Source organism: Loxodonta africana, chromosome 14 (assembly GCF_030014295.1).
Source record: "Loxodonta africana isolate mLoxAfr1 chromosome 14, mLoxAfr1.hap2, whole genome shotgun sequence".
Lineage (NCBI taxonomy): Eukaryota > Metazoa > Chordata > Mammalia > Proboscidea > Elephantidae > Loxodonta > Loxodonta africana.
Genome location: NC_087355.1, coordinates 41,076,389 through 41,091,789, shown reverse-complemented (window position 1 = coordinate 41,091,789; position 15,401 = coordinate 41,076,389).

Here is a 15,401-nt window from a genome sequence, read left to right as displayed (position 1 = left end):
GATTACCTGGGTGGGCCCTAATCCAATGACAAGTGTCCTTACAAGAGGCAGGAAAAAAGGAAACACAGACATGGAGAAGGGGATAAGGCGATGTGAAGACTAAGACAGATGTTGGAGTCATGCAGCCACCAGACAAGTAATGCCTGAAGCTACCAGAAGCTGCTAGAGTCTTCAGAGGTGGTATGGCCCTATGGATAAATTGATTTCAAACTTCTGGCCTCCAGAACTATGAGAAAATTAATTTCTATTGTTTTAAGCCACTAAGTTTGTGGTAACTAGTTGTGGCAGCCCAAGGAAACAAATATGCCCTTCTGCAGTGATTGAGAGCCAAAAAGAGGTGGGGTGATTTATAAGTTTTCTGTGCAGGGAAGTGAGGAGGAAATCTAGGGCCAGCTCCAGCAAAGGTATGCTGCCAAGTTGTTTGTCTTAGTCATCTAGTGTTGCTATAACAGAAATACCACAGGTGGATGGCTTTAAGGAAGAGAAATTTATTTCCTCACAGTAAAGTAAGCTAAAAATCCAAATTAAAGGCATTAACTCCAAGGGAAGGCTTTTTCTCTCTGTTGGCTCTGGAAGGAAGGTCCTTGACCTCAATCTTCCCATGGTCGAGGAGCTTCTCAAGGTTAAGGACCCCAGGTCCAAAGGATGCGCTCTGCTCCTGGTGCTGTTTTCTTGGTAGTATGGGGTCCTTCCATCTCTCTGCTTGCTTCTTTCTTTTATATCTCAAGAGATTGCCTCAAGACAAAATCCAGTCTTGTAGATTGAGTCCTGCCTCACTAACACAACTGCCGCCCATCTTCCCTCATTAACATCATAGAGGCAGGATTTTTAACTTATAGGAAAATCACACAATACTGGGAATCATGGCCCAGCCAAATTGATACACACATTTTTGGGGGGACATAATTCAATCCATGACACTGGTAGCAACACCTGGACCACTCACCAGGAATGAGGAAGGAGAGAAGATGCATCTCTGTGGGATTTTCTATACCTGGAGCTATGCTGGAATCAAGAGTTCCTCCCACCAAAGCCACCACTGTGGCTATTAGCACAGACCATGAGGACCTTGGCTGCTGACCACAGTGTGGGAGCCAGAAGCAGAGAAGGTATAGGAAGTATGTACCACCCTTCCCACCACTGCTAACCCCTCCACCAGGCTGTGGCTATCTAAGGTCCCTAGTGAAGTTTTTAGTACCAGCCAAGAGCAGAAGGGGAACTTGGCTGGGCCTAAGTAATCATTTTAGATTTAACCAAGAAATTATTGAATTTGGACTGAATTTACATCTAATCACCTAAATAAGATTGAAGCAGATGAGTGAGTACTAGTAATTAAAAAGCAAGCCACAGTATGAAATGAATTCTTACAGAGTAATGTGGGCAAAGCAAATATGTCAGTAAGAATTGATGGAAATTAAAGCATAAAATTAAATAAATTTGAATAAATTCCTGCTTCTGGATTATATTTTTGGTAAAGGGAATGACCCAGGCTGAGAAACTTCATCTTAGTTTTATTGGAGTTGAATTTCCATGCCCCACCACTAGGAAATCACATCATCTTTACTGTCTTATTCCATTCTGCCTTTCACTTTTGACATGTGGTGGTGCAGGAATATTTCTTGATATTAGGAGGCAGAAGAAGAATTTTGTCACAAATGCTCACAAAAAGTGGTAAATGCTTTAAGAATGGTAAAGTGCTACACAGAAGGTAGATAATTAATTATTTTATTCCAGTAAAGAGTTAGCCTTTAAACCATAACTCTTGAAGAAGTATGTTAGAAGGTATGGTTTCATGTGCACAACTATTGAACAGTTGCACAGGAAATGGTAACAGCAGAGCGTTTAGTGTTTTCAGTGGTGATATAATAAAGAGCATTTTTTTTTTTTTATTAGTGGAATGCTCACTGGTTGCTCTGGTTTGAGGGGAGGTACCCAGCACCTTGGGTAAAAGATTCTGTGTTTCAAACAACCTTGGTGGATTAATAAGTGATCCCAAAGAATCCAAATTAGATGCCATAAGATGATCTTCAAGAAACTGTCTGGGAAAAGTAAAATTGAAAGTTAGACAAAAAATGCAAGTATAATTCAAGTCATATCTCCTCTAAGAAGCCTTACTCAACTACTTCTTCCAGCTCTATGTGCCTAATGTACGACTTCAATACTAAGTCAATATTAAATTCAGTTGAACCTTAGAGGCTTCATGTATGACGCAAATAGTTTTACACTCATTTGTCCTCATATTATTCCCTGTGTAGTATTCCTATCTCACCAAGTAGCTATGAATCCATTGAAGGCAGGGACCATGTTTTATTATTTCCTTTTAAGTAATAAACAATGAAAATAGGAAATAGACTATGTTTCATGTAGTCTACTATGTTCCACTAGCCTAGAACATAGAACATGCTGAATATTTAAATGATTAAATGATTGGTCTGTGTGGTGGTTAAGAGTACAAAAGCCAGACAAAATTCAAAGCCTGCTTCTGCTATTTGACCTTGGGTGAGCCACTTAACTTTCCTGGACATCACTTTCCTTACTACAGATAACGTGAAATAATTTATGTAAAGCTCTTGGCAATACTCATATGCTCAAAAAAAGAAGCTTTTATTATGACTGTATTATGACTAAGAGGAATGGGGTGTGCAGCCAAACAAGTCAGGAAAGAGACCAAAATTGCTAAGGGGCTAGCAAAGGCAGTCTCTGTGCAATAACTAAAAGATGTGGACTCATTGAAAAGGACATGGAGGACTCAACACAACGACCTCCACTACTTCAGTGTCTACCTAATATACCAGAAAAGGAAAGGCTATTACAGTACAGCATGATAAATTTTGACTAGATATAAAGGACTTTCAAAAAGGTGTTATAATATTAGAATAGATTTGAATTAAAGGTTATAACATTCCTTGGGATAACTTGAGGATGGTTTCTAGAGAAAAGTAAGGGAGGCCAAAGAAAAAAAAAAATGCTTGCAGCAAATAAAAAAAAGACTAAGATGCAGCAATTCAAGAAATGTAAACATAAGAAAATTAAGATTCATTAAATATGCTGCTATAGTTAGAAATAATATTGCAGCTTAGAGAAAGAAATGAGGTGTGGTTAAAGTAATGTGCAGTGTCAGTTGAGATGAAAAAACCATGACCGTGGCACACATGTAAAGAAGAGTGATAGTTTCAGTATAAAAAAATTAAAAAACCCATATTAGAACTCATTAAAGCACAGTTCTCATATTCAGCCCTTATAACATATCCAAACACTGTTATTTTAGCAAGCTACAGTGAAGTGCCTTATAAGGCCCATTATCAACAGGCTTGATTACATTTTCTTCAGGGGAGTTTGAACACTGTTTCAAGCCTCTCTTTTTAAAATTTTTGTGCCTTTCCCTACAACACCTTCTACTTCTCACCTAGGCTCAATTTCAAATCTCTCAACTCATCCACCCCTTCAAAAATCTTCTCAAATCTTACCTCCTTTAGGATACCTTACCTTTGGGGTAAATCAGACAATACTCATAGTTCCAAGAATATGACTCATAGACAGACCTCTGGATCTATTCACAATCCAACATTTAAATTTTTTTTTTGAAAATTCGTAATTTGAGAATAAACCTTTGCCCATCAAAGACGATGAGGAGCCGAGAAGGGGCCCAGCAGAGTCCAGAAAGGGGCTTGGTGGCAGAGCCAACAGGGACAATGAAAAGCTGCTGCTAGGAAAGCAGCTAAGAGAGCTGAGTTGGCTACTACACTGTCCATGAGTTGGGCCAGTTAGCAGTGGAGAGGCCAAAGGCAGAGGAGCTTCCATGGCTGAGCGCCGTCTGCTTACTAGTACAGCCCAGAGAGGCCTGCTAGGATAGCCGAGAGAAGTTGAGAGAGCTGTCCTGGTTGGAAGCTGTCCTGCCCTGAAGAAGGAAGGGATGTGCTTTCCACCTCAGGGGAGCCTTCCAAGGTTATGTGCTTCATGATCCTGATCCAGAGTCATTCCTATTACTTCCAAATTGACCCTGACTGTGAACTGTAGCCCATTACTTCCCTAATAAACTCTACAACTGCGAGTATGGTCTGTGATTTCTATGTGGCCATTGCAAGGAATGATTAAACTCAGCAGAGAAGTAGAGAATGCCATGGGGGGAATAGCTGGCATCAGAAGTGGTGAAAAAGTTGGAGAAGAGAGGTATGTCTAAACCTCTGTCTCCCAGGAATCAGTTTTGTGCTGATCCTGATTCTTATCCCTCACGAAGTGAAATATTTCCTTATACCCCAAGTCCTGAAAGTATTATAGATATACTGTTCTCATGGATCAATAAGAAGAAGATAGGCAATTTAATAGGAAAATGGGCAAAAGACTAGAACAGATATTTCACAAAAGAATACATCTAAATGATCCATAAATATATGAAAATCTGCTGAAACTCATTGGCTATCAGGGAAATGAAAATTTAAAGCACAATGAGATAGTGCTACACATCCATCAGATTGACGAAATTTTTTTTTAGTTTTAAGATTGACAATAGCAAGTGAAGGTGAGAATGTGGAGAACATACCTTTCTGCGAGTGTAAATTAGTACAATCACCGGAGGAAACTGTTTGGCAATATCATATACAGCTATAATTTTCTCTTAAGTACTTCAATATAAATGGCTTTATATACATGTAGATAATCTATATCCCAGGTGCAGTTAATTCACATTTGAAGGATTCTACCTAGATTTTTTGTTTTCTAAAAAAACAAAAATCCTCACAACTGGACCAACAAGCAACATCATCATAAATGGAGAAAATATTGAAGTTGTTGAGGATTTCATTTTACTTGGTTCCGCAATCAACAGCCATGAGAACAGCAGTCAAGAAATCAAAAGACGCATTGCATTGGGCAAATCTGCTGCAAAAGACCTCTTTAAAGTGTTGAAAAGCAAAAACGTCACCTTGAAGACTAGGATACGCCTGATCCAAACCATGGTGTTTTCAATCACCTCATATGTATGCAAAAACTGGACGATGAATAAGAAAGACCGAAGAATTGATGCCTTCCAATTGTGGTGTTGGTGAAGAATGTTGAATATACCGTGGACTGCCAAAAGAATGAAAAAATCTGTCTTGGAAGTGGTACAACCAGAATGCTCCTTAGAAGCAAGGATGGCGAGACTGCGTCTCATATGTTCTGGGCATGTTGTTAGGAGGAATCAGTCTCTGGAGGACATCGTGCTTGGTAAAGTACAGGGTCAGCAAAAAAGAGGAAGACCCTCAACAAGATGAACTGACACAGTGGCTGCAACAATGGGCTCAAGTATAACAACGACTGTGAAGAAGGCTCAGGACCGGGCAGTGTTTTGTTCCATTGTACATAGGGTCGCTATAAGTCAGAACTGACTGGATGACACCTAACAACAACAACCTAGAAGATATTGATAAATCTACCAAAAATACCTTGACAATTTTAAAGACCAAATTAGCTTAAGCCAGTTCACAACAAGTGGAGAAGAAAGCTTTGGAAAGCCCAATCTATAAGTATTATCAGGAGACAATGACAAATAAATCAGTGAAGAACTTGTATTTCCAAAATGCCAAGTACTTTATTTTGGTCTATTAATTGAAATCTTGGACATAGCCCACCACAAACATCAAAAGTAACTCTATAAGTGTACAATTGGGAGTTAAGTTTCTTTCACAAATATTTATTAACCACCCAGTATATCTCAGGCACATTGGTCAATGCTTTGGGAAAAATAATGTTAAGTAAGCCTGTCCCTGACCCCAAAGTGCTTATAGCCCAATGAGGGAGATGTGCCAACAATTACTATTAAAATTATAATCAATATAGGCAGTGCAAAAAGGGACCCAGAGAAGGCAGAGACTTCATCTGTTTCACAATAAAAGTGAAATTTTATCTTTGCCAAGAGCAGAGGAGGACTAATACTATTTCTTACCAGAGAGACGGTCATCTTCAAAGTCTCAAAAAGTCTCCAGAACCTTGGTTAAGTCAGGACTGCAGGAAGTCTGGGGTGTCTAGGGCCTTGGGTGGAGGAAGGGGTGCAGGCAAGTCAGCACAGTTGCATGCAAACCTCTCAAGGTTAAAATCCCAATTCCTCTACTTTCTAGCTGTTTCACCCAGCAACAATAATTCTCATGAACTCACCTCTCCCTACTCAGCTTTCTCATCCACATAAAACAGCTGAAAATTGTACTACTTCATAATTGCCTTTAAGGACTAAACAAGTTTGTGTGTGTGTGTGTGTGTATATATATATATGTTGTTGTTGTTAGGTGTCCTCGAGTCGGTTCCTACTCATAGCGACCCTATGCACAACAGAATGAAACACTGCCCGGTCCTGTGCCATCCTTACAATCGTTGTTATGCTTGAGCTCATTGTTGCAGCCACTGTGTCAATCCAACTCATTGGGAGTCTTCCTCTTTTCCGCTGACCCTGTACTCTGCCAAGCATGATGTCCTTCTCCAGGGACTGATCCCTCCTGACGTGTCCAAAGTATGTAAGACGCAGTCTCGCCATCCTTGCCTCTAAGGAGCATTCTGGCCACACTTCTTCTAAGACAGATTTGTTCATTCTTTTGACAGTCCATGGTATATTCAATATTCTTCACCAACACCACAATTCAAAGGTATCAACTCTTCTTTGGTATTCCTTATTCATCGGCCAGCTTTCACATGCATGTGATGTGATTGAAAATACCATGGCTTGGGTCAGGTGCACCTTAGTCTTCAGGGTGACATCTTTGCTCTTCAACACTTTGAAGAGGTCCTTTGCAGCACATTTGCCCAATGCAATGTGTCTTTTGATTTCTTGACTGTTGCTTCCGTGGCTGCTGATTGTGGATTCAAGTAAAATGAAATCCTTGACAACTTCAATCTTTTCTCCTTTTATCATGATGTTGCTCATTGGTCCAGTTGTGAGGATTTTTGTTTTCTTTATGTTAAGGTGTAATCCATACTGAAGGCTGTGATCTTTGATCTTCATTAGTAAGTGCTTCAAGTCGTCTTCACCTTCAGCAAGCAAGGTTGAGTCATCTAATGAACCTTCCTCCAAACCTGATGCCCCGTTCTTCTTCATGTAGTCCAGCTTCTCGTATTATTTGTTCCGCATACAGATTAAATAAGTATGGTGAAAGAATGCAACCCTGACCCACACCTTTCCTGACTTTAAACCAATCAGTATCGCCTTGTTCTCTCTGAACAACTGCCTCTTGATCATGTAAAGTTTCCTCATGAGCACAATTAAGTGTTCTGGAATTCCCATTCTTCACAGTGTTATCCATAGTTTGTTATGATCCACACAGTTGAATGCCTTCGCATAGTCAATAAAACACAGGTAAACATCCTTCCGGTATTCTCTGCTTTCAGCCAGGAACCATCTGACATCAGCAATGATATTCCTGGTTCCACATCCTCTTCTGAAACCAGTCTGAATTTCTGGCAGTTCCCTGTTGATATACCGCTACAGCCATTTTTGAATGATCTTCAGCAAAATTTTGCTTGTGTATGAAATTAATGATATTGTTCTATAATTTCCACATTCGGTTGGATCACCTTTCTTGGGAATGGGCATAAATATGGATCTCTTCCAGTCAGTTGGCCAGGAAGCTGACTTCCATATTTCTTGGCATAGGCGAGTGAGCACCTCCAGCACTGCATCTGTTTGTTGAAACATCTCAATTGATATTCCATCAGTTCCTGGAGCCTTGTTTTTTACCAATGCCTTCAGAGCAGCTTGGACTTCTTCCTTCAGTACCATCGGTTCCTGATCATATGCCACCTTTTGAAAAGTTTGAATATCGACTAATTCTTTTTTGGTATAACGACTCTGTGTATTCCTTTCATCTTCTTTTGATGCATCCTGCATCATTTAATATTTTCCCCATGGAATCCTTCACTATTGCAATTTGAAGCTTGAATTTTTTTCTTCAGTTCTTTCACCTTGAGAAATGCTGAGCATGTTCTTCCCTTTTGGTTTTCCATCTCCAGCTCTTTGCACATGTCATTATAATACTTTACTTTGTCTTCTCGAGAGGCCCTTTGAAATCTTCTGTTCAGTTCTTTTACTTCATCAATTCTTCCTTTTGCTTTAGCTGCTCAACACTCAAGAGCAAGTTTCAGAGTCTCCTCTAACATCCATCTTGGTCTTTTCTTTCTTTTCTGTCTTTTCAATGACCTCTTGCTTTCTTCAAGGATGATGTCCTTGATGTCATTCCACAACTCGTCTGGTCTGCAGTCACTAGTGTTCAATGTGTCAAATCTGTTCTTGAGATGGTCTCTAAATTCAGGTGGGATGCACTCAAGGTCATATTTTAGCTCTCGTGGACTTGCTTTGATTTTCTTCTATTTCAGCTTGAACTTGCATATGAGCAATTGATGGTCTGTTCCACAGTCGGCCCCTGGCCTTGTTCTGACTGATGATATTGAGCTTTTCCATCGTCTCTTTCCACAGATGTAGTCAATTTGATTTCTGTGTGTTCCATTTGGCAAGGTTTTCCATCGTCTCTTTCCACAGATGTAGTCAATTTGATTTCTGTGTGTTCCATTTGGCGAGGTCCATATGTATAGTCACCGTTTATGTTGGTGAAAGAGGGTATTTGCAATGAAGAAGTCATTGGTCTTGCAAAATTCTGTCATTCGATCTCTGGCATTGTTTCTCTCACCAAGGCCATATTTTCCAACTACTGATCCTTCTTCTTTGTTTCCAACTTTTGCATTCCAGTTGCCAGTAATTATCAATGCATCTTGATTGCATGTTAGATCAATTTCAGGCTGTAGCAACTGATAAAAATCTTCTATTTCTTCATCTTTGGCCCTAGTGGTTGGTGTGTAAATTTGAATAATAGTCGTATTAACTGGTCTTCCTTGTAGGCATATGGATATTATCCTATCACTGACAGTGTTGTACTTCAGGATAGATTTTGAAACGTTCTTTTTGACGATGAATGCAACACCAATCCTCTTCAAGTTCTCATTCCCAGCATAGTAGACTATATTATTGTCCAATTCAAAATGGCCCATACCAGTCCATTTCAGCCCACGAATGCCTAAGATATCGATGTTTATGTGTTCCATTTCATTTCTAACAATTTCCAATTTTCCTAGATTCGTACTTCGTACATTCCAGGTTCTGATTATTACTGGATGTTTGCAGCTGTTTCTTCTCATTTTGAGTCTTGCCACATCAGCAAATGAAGGTCTCGGAAGCTTACTCCATCCACGTCATTAAGGTCGACTCTACTTTGAGGAGGCAGCTCTTCCCCAGTCATCTTCTGAGTGGCTTCCAACCTGGAGGGCTCATCTTCCAGCATTATATCAGACAATGTTCTGCTGCTATTCATAAGGTTTTCACTGGCTAATGCTTTTCAGAAGTAGACTGCCAGGTCCTTCTTCCTAGTCTGTCTTAGTCTGGAAGCTCACCTGAAACCTGTCCTCCATGGGTGACCCTGCTAGTATCTGAATACTGGTGGCATAACTTCCAGCATCGCAGTAACATGCAAGCCCCCACAGTATGACAAACTGACAGACACGTGGGGGTGAATTAGTATACAAGTTAATAAATGCATCTTATACTCTTCAATTTTAAATCTTTTCTGGAAAAGAAATCTGCCCTGAGAGTTCTACTTAGCATCATTTATCATGTTGCTGCCACTCAGTTCAGCCAGCGTAAGAAAATAACTACATAAAAAACTTGAGGCAGGCTATTCAAATACATAAATCCCTACTTGCATACTTTGTAATAATTAAGACCAAAGAGACTCCTCTAGGTATCTGGTGAGGCAGCTTGAATGGCTTCATTTCAGAAGAAATAATAATCTTAGTCTAACTTGTTTCTGTATTATTCTGAAATATTCTCAACATTCATCAATTATTAATGTACGAGGGGAGAATATTTATTTTTGCATGGACTTTCCACTCATCTATAATAAGCAGGTAACAATCAAACTCTGTGAAGAGACTCTGGTTTCTGTGTAGCACCTCAGGGACACACCACACTCCTACATTGATTACAGCCTCCTCCAAGTTTACATAACACTTGGTTTTCTAATTTGTTTTTGAGCATTTCCCCACAGACATTTCAGGAAAAATAAAAAACTAATAGTGTTTTCTCCCCTTCCACATATATGAGACAATAGCTCCAAGAGCTGAAAAAGATTAAAATATTGGTACGGCAAGGCAAGAGTGGGGCCAAGGTTGGTCTTGGCCATCATTCTTCCCACCTGAGCATTTCTGCTCAGGGTGTTATTGTGGGGAGTAATAGTCTAATTCTCTATTGGCAATTTATTTCCTTATACCTTCTCTGCAGTAGGAACTCACTATCCTAGCCCTTTGACATCTTCTCACATATCCTTTCCTTTCATGTTTCCTTGGCCTCTTCTTTATCGCTCCCACTTCAGCAGCTAGGGATCTAGGGAAGGAGATTGCTTTTTCTTTCTTTTTACTTCATAAAACTCTGATATTAATGGAGCCCAGGCCTCAGATTTTAGCTGAACTCATAAGGACATTCAAGATTCACCAGAGCCATGGAACGTGGGATGGAGAGTAGAATGCTGAACATGGATCAGGCAAACTGCAACCTGCTGACCTCAGTATACGTCTGAGTCAGTTTCCAAGTGAGGATAATGATGTTCCCTACTCAGGGTAGGATTAAAGCAGCGTATAAAAAAGAGTGAAATCTATGATTCTGTGGCAAATACTGAGAGGTGAGTGAGTCATAATGTTCTCTCAGAAACCATTGCGTTACCTCAGCTGGGATCAGATAGAGTTTTTCTGGCAAACAACTGCTCCTGTTTACCTTCAGCTCCACTTTTCCAATCATTTTGAACATATTTTGAAGAGGCTTAAAATTCATGGACTGAATCTAAGGGATTAAACTTCTAATAACATACGCACTAAATTCAGAGGTCATCATTTGCGCTAGATTGAAGACATCACTTGAACTTGGTTGTAGAGCAATTATAGGTTCTCCAGGTCTATAGCTTAATGACTATCTTTAATTCATGAGCTGTTCTGATTTAAAAGTCACGATTTCTCAATTAAAATTGTCAAAGGACTAATTTAACTTAAGTCATATTTTCATTTTAGCTAGTAGTTTTTGAAAGAATTGATTTTTTTACATACTTACATTATCTAATCTAATAGTTTGTCCTTTACATTCAGTGAATGAGGAAAAGACTGTCAAAATCCAAACAAATATATCTAGGACAATAACTGTCTACTCTTGTTATTTTGTTGCAACAACTAAATATGGTCAAAGATTATCAGTGTTAAAAAAAAAAAAATTTTTTTTTTTCAGTGTTAGAGACCTTATATTTATGGTTCTTGCTCTCCATCCCACACAGAGACATACCAATAACACTGAACATGGCAGGTACTTTAATATAACAAATAATTACTATTTATTAGCATGGTGCCAACAACAGAAGTACCAGTATGTACAAGATATGGAGGTAGAAAGAAAACGGATTCACTAATTTGGGGTGGGATATAGAGACAGGGAAGGCTTATAGGGAAGGAAGGCATGGATAAAAGAGTTAACACACCCTTTCCCTTTTGCATGAGAACCCGACCTTTGGTTACGCCTGTGGTTCTGTAACTTGGAAGTCAGATAAGATGGCATGTACCAACAATACTGCTAAACAACTTTACTTACGGTAAAAAATGTACTTCTAATTGGTAAATTGCATCTAAACTGGGAGAACTATAAATGAAGTACAAATATCAGATGGAGAAGCCATAGCTCTGGGCTTTCCTTAGTGCCGTGCTCAGCCCGTATGGGGGCCCTGGAAACAGTGCCTATGGAACTGTCTTTTACAGGAGATATTGGTCCTGTGGCTGCTTCCATGCCAGGTGAGCACGTGCATTTGCCCAGATGTAAATCTCCTTGCCCCTGAGCTGTCCACTGGGACAGCTATATGGATTTCTGCATCAACTGCTGCAAGGACACTTTCATGAGCCACCACCTGGCACTGCCCTGCTGGCAAGCTGTGGTTCATGTGTGATACCTTCTGAGTAACTTGATGTCAAATGCAACCTAGACTAATGTTATGGGTTGAATTGTGTCCCCCAAAAATGTGTGTGTTACTTGGCTAGGCCATGATCCCCAGCGTTATGTGATTTCCACCATTTTGTTATCTGATGTGATTTTCCCATGCATTATAAACCCTACCTCTGTGATGTTAATGAGGCAGGATGTGAGGCCATTATGTTAATGAGATAGGACTCAGTCTACAACATTAAGTTGTATCTTAAGTAACTCTCTTTTGAGATATAAAAGAGAGAAGTGTGCAGAGAGATGGAGGATCTCCTACAACCAAGAATGAAGAATGAGGAGGGGAGCATGTCCTTTGGGCCTGGGGTCTCTGTGCTGAGAATCTCCTAGACCAGGGGAAGATTGATGACAAGGACCTTCCCCCAGAGCTGACAGAGAGAGGAAGCCCTTCTCTGGAGCTGGCACCCTGAATTTGGACTTCTATCCTCCTAAACTGTGAGAGAATAAATTTCCCTTTGTTACAGCCATCTACTTGTGGTATTTCTCTTACAACAGCACTATATAACTAGGACAACAAGTCTTATGAGTCTACGTGTTCAGTAGATTCTTAGAAGACTCCTTGATGGGCATAGCAGAAAAGGTAACCAAAGGTGTTGGGAAATCAAACAAGGCAGGGGGAGGGCACTTCAGGAACAGGAAAATCTTATGGAAAGAGAAAGAAGCATAAAACTGTTCTGGGAATGAATCAGTGTTGTTGGGAAGGCAAGACAAGTAGAAGATAAAGTAGGCAAGTTTGGCAGAGTCCAGATCAAAGCCTAAGAAGATGTGTGGTCATCCAAGGGAAGTTAATGGTGGATTCTAAGAAAGAGAGTGACATATTTGCATTTTAGACAGATTACCCTGGTAATACCGTGAAGGATGGACTCGATGGGGAAAGCTGACTGGAGGAAGGGAGACCACAGAGGACACTATTGCAATTACCCAGGTAACAGATGATGAGGCCTTGAACAAGGGCAGTATGAATGGGGTTGGAAAAGGGATTGATTTGAAAGCTACTTTCAAGAAATGAGATTTAGTGACTGGTTAAACGGAAAATGAGGGAAAGCAGGAGACTACATGTTTATAAGGTGGGGCTTAAGTGACAGGTTGTTGTTGTTGTTGTTCCAACTCATAGCAACCTTATGTACAACAGAAGGAAACACTGCCTGGTCCTGTACCATCTTCACAATTGTTGTTATCCTTGAGCTTATTGTTGCAGCCATTGTGTCAATCCATCTTCCTCAGAGTCTTCCTCTTTATCTGATTCTCCGCTTTACCAAGCATGGATGTCCTTCTCCAGGGACTGATCCCTCCTGATAACACGTCCGAAGTATGTGAGACAAAGTCTCACCATCCTTGCTTCCAAGGAACATTCTGGCTGTACTTCTTCCAAGACAAACTTGTTTGTTCTTCTGGCAGTACATGGTATATTTAATATTCTTCATCAATACCATAATGCAAATGCCTCAATTCTTCAGTCTTCCTTATTCATTGCCCAGTTTTTCATGCATATAAGGCAATTGAAAACACCTTGGATTGGGTCAGGTGCACCTTAGTCCTTTAAGTGACATATTTACTTTATAACATTTTAAATAGATCTTTTGCAGCAAATTTGCCTAATGCAATGCATCGTTTGATTTCTTGACTGCTGCTTCCATGGGGGCTGATTGTGGATCCAAGCAAAATGAAATGCTTGACAACTTCAACATTTTCTCAGTTTATCATGATGTTTCTTATTGGTCCAGTTGTGAGGATTTTTGTTTTCTTTGTTTTGAGGTGAAATCCATAATGAAGGCTGTGATCTTTGATCTTCATCAGTAAGTGCTTCAAGTCCACTTCACTTTCAGCAAGCAAGGTTGTGTCATCTGCATTTCACAGGGTGTTAATGAGTCTTCCTCCAATCCTGATGCCCTGTTCTACTTCATATGGTCCAGCTTCTTGGATTATTTGCTCAGCACACAGATTGATTAAGCATGGTGAAAGGTTACAACACTGATGCATACCTTTCTTAACTTTAAACCATGCAATATCCCCTTGTTCTGTTTGAACAACTGCTTCTTGGCCTAAGTACAGGTTCCTCGTGAGAACAATTAAGTGTTCTGGGATTCCCATTCTTCGCAATGTTATCCATAGTTTGTTATGATCCACAGAGTCGAATGCCTTTGCATAGTCAATAAAACATAGGTAAACATTCTTCTGGTATTCTCTGCTTTCAGCCAGGATCCATCTGATATCAGCAATGATATCCCTTGTTCCACATCCTCTTCTGAATCTGGCTTGAATTTCTGGCAGTTCCTTGTGGACGAAGGGCTGCAACCACTTTTGAATGACCTTCAGCAAAATTTTACTTGCCTGTGATATTAATGGTAATGTTCAATAATTTCCACATTCTGTTAGATCACCTTTATTTGGAATGGGTACAAATATGGATCTCTTCTAGATGGTTGGCCAGGTAGCTGTTTCCCAAATTTCATGGCATAGACGAATGAGAGCTTCCAGCACTGCATTCGTTTGCTGAAACACCTCAGTTGGTATTCTGTCAATTCATGGAGCTTTGTTTTTCGTCCTTGGGTTTCATCCTTCCCTACCATTGGTTCTTAATCATATGCTACCTCCTGAAATGGTTGAAAGCCAACTATTTCTTTTTGGTATAGTGACTCTGTGTGTCCCTTTCATCTTCTTTTGATGCTTCCTCTGTTATTTTAACATTTTTCCCCGTAGAATCCTTCACTACTACAACTTGAGGCTTGAATTTTTTCTTCACGTCCTTCAGCTTGAGAAATGCCAAGCGTGTTCTTCCCTTTTGATTTACTAACTCCAGGTCTTTGCACATTTTATTATAATACTTTGTCTTCTCGAACTGCCCATTGAAACCTTCCATTCAGCTCTTTCACTTCATCATTTTTTCCATTTGCTTTAGCTACTCGATATTCAAGAGCAAGTTTCAGAGTCTCTTCTGACATCCACTTTGGTCTTTTTTTTCTTTCCTGTCTTTTTGATGACCTCTTGTGTCATCTGTATATCACAGGTTGCTAATGAATCTTCCTCCAGTCCTGATGCCTCATTCTTCATCATATAGTACAGCTTCTCAGATTATTTGTAAGTGTATGGATATTATCTTATCAGTGATAGTGTTGTACGTCAGGATAGATCTTGAAATGTTCTTTTAGACGTTGAATCCAATGCCATTCCTCTTTAATTTGTCATTCCTGGCATAGTAGACCATTTGATTGTCTGATTCAAAATGGCCGGTACCACCAGCCCATTTTAGCTCAGTAATGCATAGGATATTGTTGTTTATGCATTCCATTTCATTTTTAAAGACTTCCAATTTTCCTATGTTCATACTTCATACCTTCCACATTCTGATTATTAGTGGATGTTT